Source organism: Athene cunicularia (assembly GCF_003259725.1).
Source record: "Athene cunicularia isolate RWA chromosome 20 unlocalized genomic scaffold, athCun1 chr20_part1, whole genome shotgun sequence".
NCBI lineage: Eukaryota > Metazoa > Chordata > Aves > Strigiformes > Strigidae > Athene > Athene cunicularia.
The window spans coordinates 1,332,463-1,341,472 of NW_020799125.1; the positions used below are offsets into that span (position 1 = coordinate 1,332,463).

At 51.9% G+C, this 9,010-nt stretch overlaps 1 long non-coding RNA gene across 1 annotated transcript; it reads left to right on the forward strand.

The window, feature by feature from the left end:
• Positions 1–3,136: 3,136 nt before the first annotated feature.
• LOC113487454 lies at positions 3,137–8,883 on the forward strand. The gene is made up of 2 exons (XR_003399794.1): positions 3,137–5,963; positions 6,014–8,883. It is a non-coding gene; the product is annotated as an uncharacterized LOC113487454 (long non-coding RNA).
• The last annotated feature ends 127 nt before the right edge of the window (positions 8,884–9,010 follow it).

The window sequence follows — 9,010 nt, forward strand, 5'->3', positions numbered from 1 at the left end:
TTGACTCTTAACACAGGTCCAGCTGCATATTTCAGGTGCCTTTGTAGAGTTGTTTGTGACAGGGCAAGGCCTTTTTGCATTAATTTCAACTTACAAATATCTACGGTTCACCCTGAGGCGATGTGATGTGAGTGGTAAATTGTTCCGAGAGTTCTTAACACCTGTTGAACCGAGAAATAAATTTGTGTGGAAATAAGGTGGTTTGTAGTAAATGGTACGAGTGTGTCACAGAGTCATTTGGTGACCTCCTGTGGTGCTTTGCATCCTTCTCTGGCAAATAGATTAAGTTGTGTGGCCTCTGCTGCTCCAGGGTCGGGATGGGTTTCTTTTCCCCTTGTGCTGAATGCTCCAAGAATCAAGCATTTTGTTAATTTTATTTATTTTTTTTTAGTTCACCCTATACTGTGCTTGGCATTAGTAGCTCACAGATTTATGACCTTGAATCTTAGCTGCCACAGTAGGATGACTTCCAGAAGGTGGGGAATGCCTCTGCCTGGGGTCTTTGAATCGATGTGCCTAGACCTGAGAATCACAGAATCATCTAGGTTGGAAAGGACCCTGGAGGTCATCTAGTCCAACCGTTCTCCTAGCACAGTCCCCACCTACAGCATATCCTTAAGCTCCAAATCGACCCGACTCTTGAACACCTCCAGGGATGGGGACTCCACCACCTCCCTGGGCAGCCCATTCCAACGCCCAACAACCCCTTCTGAAAAGAAATGCTTCTTAATATCTAGTCTAAACCTTCCTTGGTGCAACTTGAGGCCATTCCCTCTTGTCCTGTCACTTTCTACCAGGCTAAAGTGGCTCAAACCAGCTCTCTGCACCCTCCTGTCAGGGAGCTGTAGAGGGTGATGAGGTCTCCCCTCAGCCTCCTCTTCTCCAGACTAAACACCCCCAGTTCCCTCAGCCACTCCTCACAGGACACGTGCTCCAGACCCTGCACCAGCTTCGTTGCCCTTCTCTGGACACGCTCGAGTCATTCAATGTCCTTTTTGTAGTGAGGGCCCCAAAACTGAGCACAGTAATCAGTCGATCTCATCAGTAGAACAACCTAAGAGTGGATTCAAGGACTACAGCTAAAAACCTCATCTTGGCTCCAGCATGCCTCGGACCAGAATTTTCTCTTATGTCCCTGCCCTCAGGTTACAAAGCCCTGGGAAGGCAGATGTGGTTTAGGTGCCATTCGCCTAGAATTTGTTCCCATATGCATCAGTGGCAAAACTCTTACCGAAGATAATAGGTACAAAATGAGGTCTTTCTGTTCCTCGCCTGCCATTCCCATCTGTCTGCAGATTTGCAGAATGCATGGAGGGAGGGATATGGGGAGTGTAACTCCCAGTTAGCACCCCCTGGCATTGCTCGGGCTCCCCCAGATGTGATCACAGCCACGCAACTGCTCCATCCCTGCTTAGATGGGTCCTGTACGTGCTGCTGGCACTGTTAGTTCTGAAAGGAGCTTCTGGTTCTGTTAAAAAAAGCACACAACAAAACCAACACCATTAGAGCAGAAAAATGAGGGAGAGAATACAAAAAGAGGAATTCCAGCAGCTCTGCTCAAAAAAAAAAGGAGAGGATTATTTGTTTGGGGCATGAGGAGTTGTGGAACATGATGTTCAGAACCGAAATATAGCTCCCTGCCCTAGGGAGCTCTCTGTCTTACCTTCCTGCCTTTTGTTCTGCTCCAGACAAGCTGGCAGTATTGCTCCATCCCAGGAATCATTTCCTTCTGACATAGAAGGTTTCCATTAATGCCTTCCTGCTTGCATCTTTGTTTCTGGGCAATTTCCAGAGCATTAAGCCACAGCACATCTACTTATTCTGGGACTCCCCATCTCAGTCATTAGCTTCTTTTGCAAAGCCCTGTCCACTGCATGCTGCAAACCTAATTGTGCTCTGCCTGTTTCCACCACTTTGACTCCTGTAGCAGTTACAGCCTCAAAGAGCTCCATCAGATTAACCACAACTGTTCCTAGCTGAAACCACCTTGGTCCCTATTACTCAAGCTGTGCTTTTGCATTTGATCTTTTAAATGCTTTGTAATGCTTACCCCACCGTTGATGTGAAGCTAATTGGAATGTAACTTCCTACAGCACTTCTAGATCTTTTCCTGTAATGATGCCAAAAGCTTTTCTATCTCTGGGGTCTGCATCTGAATTTAGCTGTGAAATGAAGGGCTTTCAGGGGGTAAAGTTTTGCATCGGGGTTTCGGTAGTGTAAATTTCTGACTTTGTCTAGTCATGTCTTGCTAGCTGCACTGGGAAAGGGGGGACCCTTTGGTGTGAAGGGTTTGTGAGCCAAGGAGCTGCAGGACCCCCTCAGCAAAGCATGCAGGAAAGGTGCAAACCCATGTGCCTCCTCCAGCGAAGAGAATCTCCAGTAGAAGAGTCAGGCAGCACAGTAAAACAGCCCTCCCGTGTCCTCCTGCTTCCACTGGCCAGTTTCCAGTGCTGCTTTGGTACATCCCTGTTCCCCCTCTTCCCCATGTTATTTCCAGACACTTAGGTCTCCACTTCTCACGCCTTACGCTCCGAGCCTGCAGCCTGGTTGCCCCTGGATTTGGCAGCTTTGTGCCCTGGTATCAACGCTGCACAACCTCTCTTGCTGCAGAACCCCAGGGAATGTTCTTTTATGAAGGTACCAAGCTGCAAGTAACGCCTCTAACAGGGACACTGCCCACGTACAAGCATGTGATACGGGTCCTCTCTCCTGAGAGTTGATGTTCAAGCTTTTGACAAATTCTCTCGTGCACATACCCCCTCCTTTCCTCTGCTTCTAGGTTTGTTTGTTGGGTGTTTTTTTTTCCCCCATCTGAATGCAAGAGATTTGACACATCACATTTAGGCGATTTCTGTAGATCTCATTTAAATCTCGCTCCTGATTTGGAGATGCTATCGGGAAGAAGGTGAGTTAGGGGCAAGCTTCTGGTGTCGTGCAATAGCTAAAATTAAGCTGAGCAGCTGCAAGCAAGCCTTTGATCACTTCTTTGCACAAAATGTGAACATCTCTGAATCAGCTGACATTTCCATATGGGAAGGGATACAAGCTTTCCTGGAAGGAGGAGGGGGGGTGCGGAGCAGATTGGAGGTTGTCACTGTGCGGTGGAGTGTTAAAGAGCATCCAGTCTCCCTGGAGGCCAGGTACCACAGTTCACTGGGGAAGGGCAGGGCTGGGCAAGGGGAGGCTGCTCTGGGGCTGGAGAAGGAACAACATTCATGTGGCTTTCAGTTGGAAAAGCTGTGGAAATGACTGAAAGGAGGGAGAACTACTTGCTCAGCTAAGGGTGAGCTAGGTGAAGACTGTAACCTTCTGCCCTTACGGGGAGCAAGAGCTTTAGCAGCTCTGCTTTCTCGCAGCGCTAATTTGCAGACCAGCAGGAAAGGTGATGTTTCCTTGCACGTTTGAGCCTTGTCATTTTAGACACGAGCTCTTGGCCAGCATCCAGAGCATCCGTGGGAGTGATGGTCCTGGCATCCAGTCTTGCTGCCTGTCAGATAAAAGACCTGTGCCTGAGCAGGTCGGTTGGTGTTTGGAGTATCCAGAGAGGGGTCTGGCTATGCAGGGAAGGATCCGGAGCCCATATCTTCTGACACAGAGTAATCCAACGCCTGCTTTGCATCTCGCATCGGCAGCTCGTTCCCTGCAGGTCCCTGCAGCCTTGGTAAGATGGAGAGCTAGTGCCACCTTGTGCACAGCAGCAGCCATGCCTCCCACCCCAAGGAAAGCTGTGCGAGGGCTGCCTGCCTCCTCCCCGGCAGCCTCTTGCACTCTGCAGAGGGAACATTAGGCACCAGGAGGCAGAAATGATGGGGAACAGGCTGGCTGCAGGATGCCTGCTCGCTTCTCTGTAAGGCTGAGAGGGTTTCAGGGCTGAGTAGGAGTAGCAAAGCCACTGGGGGACGGGGACGGTGGACTAAAAAGCTGACGGTGAAAGATTCTGGTAGAACATCACTTCTGGTTGTTTCTGTAAACGCCAGATCAGAGGTGGCTCTTGCCACTGAGAAAGCAGGGCCAAGCTCGTGGAAGGAGGCAGAACTGCCTCTCCAGGTCAGAATGCATTTTAATTCAAGCCACAGTCTTGAAACCAAATTCGTAGCTGAGCGCCTGTGGAGATCCAGGATCCTGAATCATTCATCAGCGGTTAAGTGACAGAACCACCACCTGGGAGGCCAAAACCCTGGGCAGGTTATCAACACCAGCCTGCCTGCAGCAGTCCTCTCCCCTTCTGTCTCCTCTCCTTTCTCCTCCCCTCTCCCAGCTCCTGGCACAGGCCGTGGTGTCCCTCCGGGAGAAGTGGCAGTGGTGCCATCCTGCGGTCACCTGGGCCTTTGCAAGAGGGAGAGTGGCTTTGTCCCGTTTTTTTGTGTTTTTTTTTTTTTTCTGTTCTGCACGAACTGGTTTTATCTTGGTTCCTTTTGTAATAAAGGTGATAAAAGTTTAAACAGGTACTGCCTGCTTCAGCTGGGCGACAGCTGACGATGGGGTTACTTAGAGGGTTAGGAGAGCAGGCTGTGAAAATGATCCCTGTGCTTTCATAGTCCTGTAGCCATTCTGCAAACATGGGCAAGCTACTCTAAAATACAGGCAAGCCCTGCAGGGAGGGAGGCTGTCTTGCTAAGGGTCCCTTACCTTCTGGTGTCAAAACTCTGGCAGCCCAGGGTGGGAAAACTGTGCTACAGGTAAGGTGAATTGTCCTGTAGCCTAAAAAATCCTGGGGGAGCAGGGCAGAGTCTGAGGTCCTTGAGCGAGTGCTTTGAATCCTTCACTGTCAGGCTCTGCAAGTCCCCTGGGCACGGCCTTTTCAAGGGGAAAGAAAGCTGCAGATACAGCTGTATAGTATATATATGTATAATCCTACACACATCAGATTATCGCCGTTTTCCTCTTGTTTCTGCAAACATACCCAGGAGGCTGTGCAGTTCATCAGAAGGGAGCTATTAGGAGGTGAAAGAAAATAGCCGTCGCTCTGGGATATCACCTGGGGGTATTATTATACCTTGGTAATGCTGCCAATTGGTTTTGAGCTGGCTTGGGACAAACCATGTGAGGAACTAATCCCAAATAGGATTATTTCCATAGGACTGACAAAGGTACATCCCATTTCTGTCTTTCTGGAAAAAAAAACGACACCTTGAATTTGATCACTTCTGTGGGGATGCCTCAACTTTGTCCTTATATGAGGATGACAAGCCTGGGCTTTTATAGACACTGTGCCCTGTCATTGCCCCTCGAGCAGTGGTACCTTTCCGGGTCTCTGTGGTGACACAGATGAACCCTTTGGGCTTAGGAAAAGACCTGAAGATGTTTGGGGTTTTTTTTCCATTCTTCCAGGGGAAATAGCTGTGTGATGCCACCTTCTCTTTGTGGCCCCTTCTGCATATAAGGCTGGAGGGATCAGTGCACCTGCTAGGTGCTTCTCCAGTATCTTCCCTAGGCAGGAATTTTTCCTGTTGCCCACGTTGTTCCAGTGCTTCTCTGTCCTTCCCACCAGAAAGCTCTTTCCCTGATACCTGAATCATTCCTGCTGCAGGCTGGGCCTGTTACTACCTACACAGCTATGGAAATCAGTGGTTCCCTCCCCTTACAGCAGCCTGTTATGCACTTGACTGTTATACTCTTTCCTTTAACCTCTTCCTTTCTCAGGTTTACCCACCCATATCATTAAAGCTTCCCTCGGGATCAGGCCTCTACCCAGATTTGTTTCTCCTTATCCTATTTGCAAGCAGTCCCAGTATTTCTCGACGTAGCTCAAACCCGAAGCCTCCCTGGCACACGCTGTGGGATGACAGCACAGCTCCATCTGCTGTGTGGTGACTTGAGAGAAAAGAGAAGTGTTTTTTTAACCTGTCCTTACTAACTGATGTCAGGACTAGTATAGGATGAGGCAGTCATATGCAAAGTCATTCCCTGAGCGGTTGTCACATGAATAAGGAGTGGAGACTGGTGCTTAGTGTACATCTGGAGTGGAGACTGGTGCTTAGTGTACAACTACAAGGAAGGGGTGCTTAGAGAGAGGAAGATAAATCTTCCTTCTCACCCCAGCTTGGACCCAGCTGTGATTTTCCCTGTGAGGGGGGAAACTGTGTAGCTCTTCTGAGTGTGGGGGAACTGTACAGGGGAAGTAAGACAGTAATTTCTCTGTGGTGACTCCATCGTGGAATGGCCTGGTCCAGACCCGCTGTTGCAGAGACCAGCTCATATTCTCCAAGGCTTTTCCATCAGAAAACTGGACTTCACTAAAGCTGTGACTGGCACTGGGGTACATCTGATCTTGGATAAATCCTCCTTCTGACTGAAAAGGAGATGGTGCCTAGGACAGGAGATGACTTGGTACCGGTGCTGTCCTTGCTGTGTGACTAATGGTGTTGCTCTGGGGGCTTTTTTCACCTAATCAGCCTGCAGGATGTGTGACGTCCTGAAGCAGGTGCCCCCTGCTGAACCCTAAGCAAATCAAGCTTCTGAGCCAGCCAGGAACCACCAGCAACCAAGACTAAGGAGCTGGCTTTGACACAGAGGTGGGTGAGAACATGGGATCCCACCACAGAGCGGAAAACACAGTGGAGGAGGCAGGTGGGGGCAGTTTTGTGGACGTACGTAGGCCTCTGTGCAATAAGCTCCACTCCCAGGTGCTTGAGCCTTGATGTACCTAAACAAACAGGGTTCAGTACATGAGCAGAAAACAGGCAAAGCGAAGCTGTGGCCGGCCCCAGCACCAGCCTTTCTCACTTTTCCATCCGCCAGCCGTAGCTGATCTGACTCTTGCTGCCTCACGCTCTTGTCTCCCTTGATTTCAGACTGGCGTGAAAGGCTCAGTGCAGCGCGGCGGCCCCCAGGCCCATGACTGTTTTTTGGGGAGGCGAACCAGCCCCCCTTGGCCATGCTGCAGCCGCTGGCTCATGCGCAAGCAGCGGGGAGCACGTTCGGGGCAGTTCTGCAGACCCCTGGCTGCAGCCTGGGGACGGGAGCAATACACGGGATGGGGGCTTTGTGTGAGGGAAGAGGGTTACAGCTAAGAGGTCTAACCTCCTCAACCCCCTCCTGGCTAAGAAGGGGACGCATAGGAAGCCCGAGGGAGGGGAGAACATTTGAGAATCGAGGCAGTCCTGTTGGCTGAGTCTGTGCGACTCCCTCCCCTGCAAACCTGGAGAGGGATCTGGTCCAGGAGGAGCATCTGGCTTACGCCGTCTTGGCACAATCGATCTTGATTCTTAATCCCCGTCACACCCCAGTGTGGGGACCAGGCCCAGTCCCGTCCATCGGGCCCCGTGCAGCCCCCCAGTTACCTGCGTGCCTTCAGAGCTGGCCTTGGCCTCTCGGTGGCCCCTGGAGGGAGCCAGCAGCTTTCCTGCTGCACTGCAGATTACCTCGGAGTGACTTGCTCCTTTCTGTCTCTTAATGCCAGCTTTCGGTTTACTGGGGTCTGACTCCCTGCACTTGGCTCCTTATCCCTCACTGCCTGCTTTGCAAAGAACCAAGGACTTGTTCAAGAGCAGAACTGCCCCGTGGCTGGAAATCTGCCCCCGCAGGGCTGTATGGAAGAGATGAGGGTGTCCCTTCCCCCAGCAGTGAATCCAGTCACTGCGTAGCCCCTGACTTATGGTGGGAGCAAATGAGGTCAAAATGTGTCCTGTGACCTTGCAGCGCTGGATGGACATGGGAGCAAGCAGGTCTCCGACACTTTGGTACTTGCGCTGATCTACTGGGGAAGAGGGAGGGGAAAAATCCAGCTTGTCTTAAGGATCTCTGTGCCTCTAGAGCCCTCCTGATGAAGCTGGGCCCTCCTGCACCTCGCAGCCTCTTGCCCTGTGAGCTTCTGCAGTTACATGGTACCTGGCCGTGCCGGAGCAACGCTCAGGATCAGGTCCGCAGGAGAGGAATGGGTTGCCGCACCGCTCCGTGTAGCCGTATGGGCACCGCGTGCTTCCTCACTCCTGCCTCTTGCCAGGGTTGGAGGCACGACCCGTTCCCAAGTGCTTGGTTGCGCGATGGCTCTGCTGCAGCACAGCCTCGGGAGCGGGGGGCAGTTACCTTCCTCACCACCACCACGCTGCTGTCCTCCAAGGCCCGTGTCCTCTGCTTCTTCCCTTTCCTTGTCCCTCTTCCCCCAGCAGCCCTCCCTAAAAGCACCTGCTTTTCCCAGGCGAGCACGAAATCAAGCAATCCCGCAAAGTACAGTGAGGTTTTTCCTTTCCCCCTCTCCTAAACAAGGGAAGTGCTCTGCTACTGACATCTCCGTTGCAGACAAGGTCGTGTGTCCCACGGCAAGCGCTGCAGGGATGGAGGATGGAGATGGCTATGGACCCGGTTCCTTGGGCAGACGCAATGCTGATAAAAGCGGAGCAGAGATGAAGAGGGGAGGGGGTGCAGAGAGTTGTGTGTATGCGGCTGAATCCAGCTATAGGGCTTTTTGCAGCCGAATAATTAAATCTTCCCTTGCCCAAGCACAGCTCTCAGGATGCTCAAACTCAGGGCTCGGCGTGTCTTTAGGAAGCTGAAAACACGAGTCTTGCAACAGAGATTTATTGAGGTCTAAAGCCTAACCTAAGAACCGACGTGCGCTGCTGCAGTCTCGCTAGAGCCTGGGAGAGGGAACACGTCCCCTCTTGCCGGGGGTGGCACTGAGGGTGGCTGCGGTGCTGCCAGCCCTCTCCTTGCCGGACCTGGCCGGCTTCTGGAAAAAAGCAGCCTCCTAATTGAGTTCTGTGACTAGCTGAGTTGCAAAGGGGCTACGAGGGCGCAGAGGCAAGCAGGACGCGACCGCGGAGCCATGTTGCGGCTCCGCAGCGCAGCGGGGGCCGCGTGGCCGAGCCCCCGCACCAGGGAGGGGAGATGCAGGGATGCGGGAGAGGGGCTGCTGGGGGGGCAACGTCAGAAATAAAAATTTGAAAAGCGAGTGAAAAAATAAAGCAGAAAACACCCCCTCCTCCCCGAAAAAGAAAAAAAACAACTCCAAAGGGGTGGTTTGTCAGGGAGCTTCCGAACGGCATTGCGGAGCCCAGCGCCTGTCTCT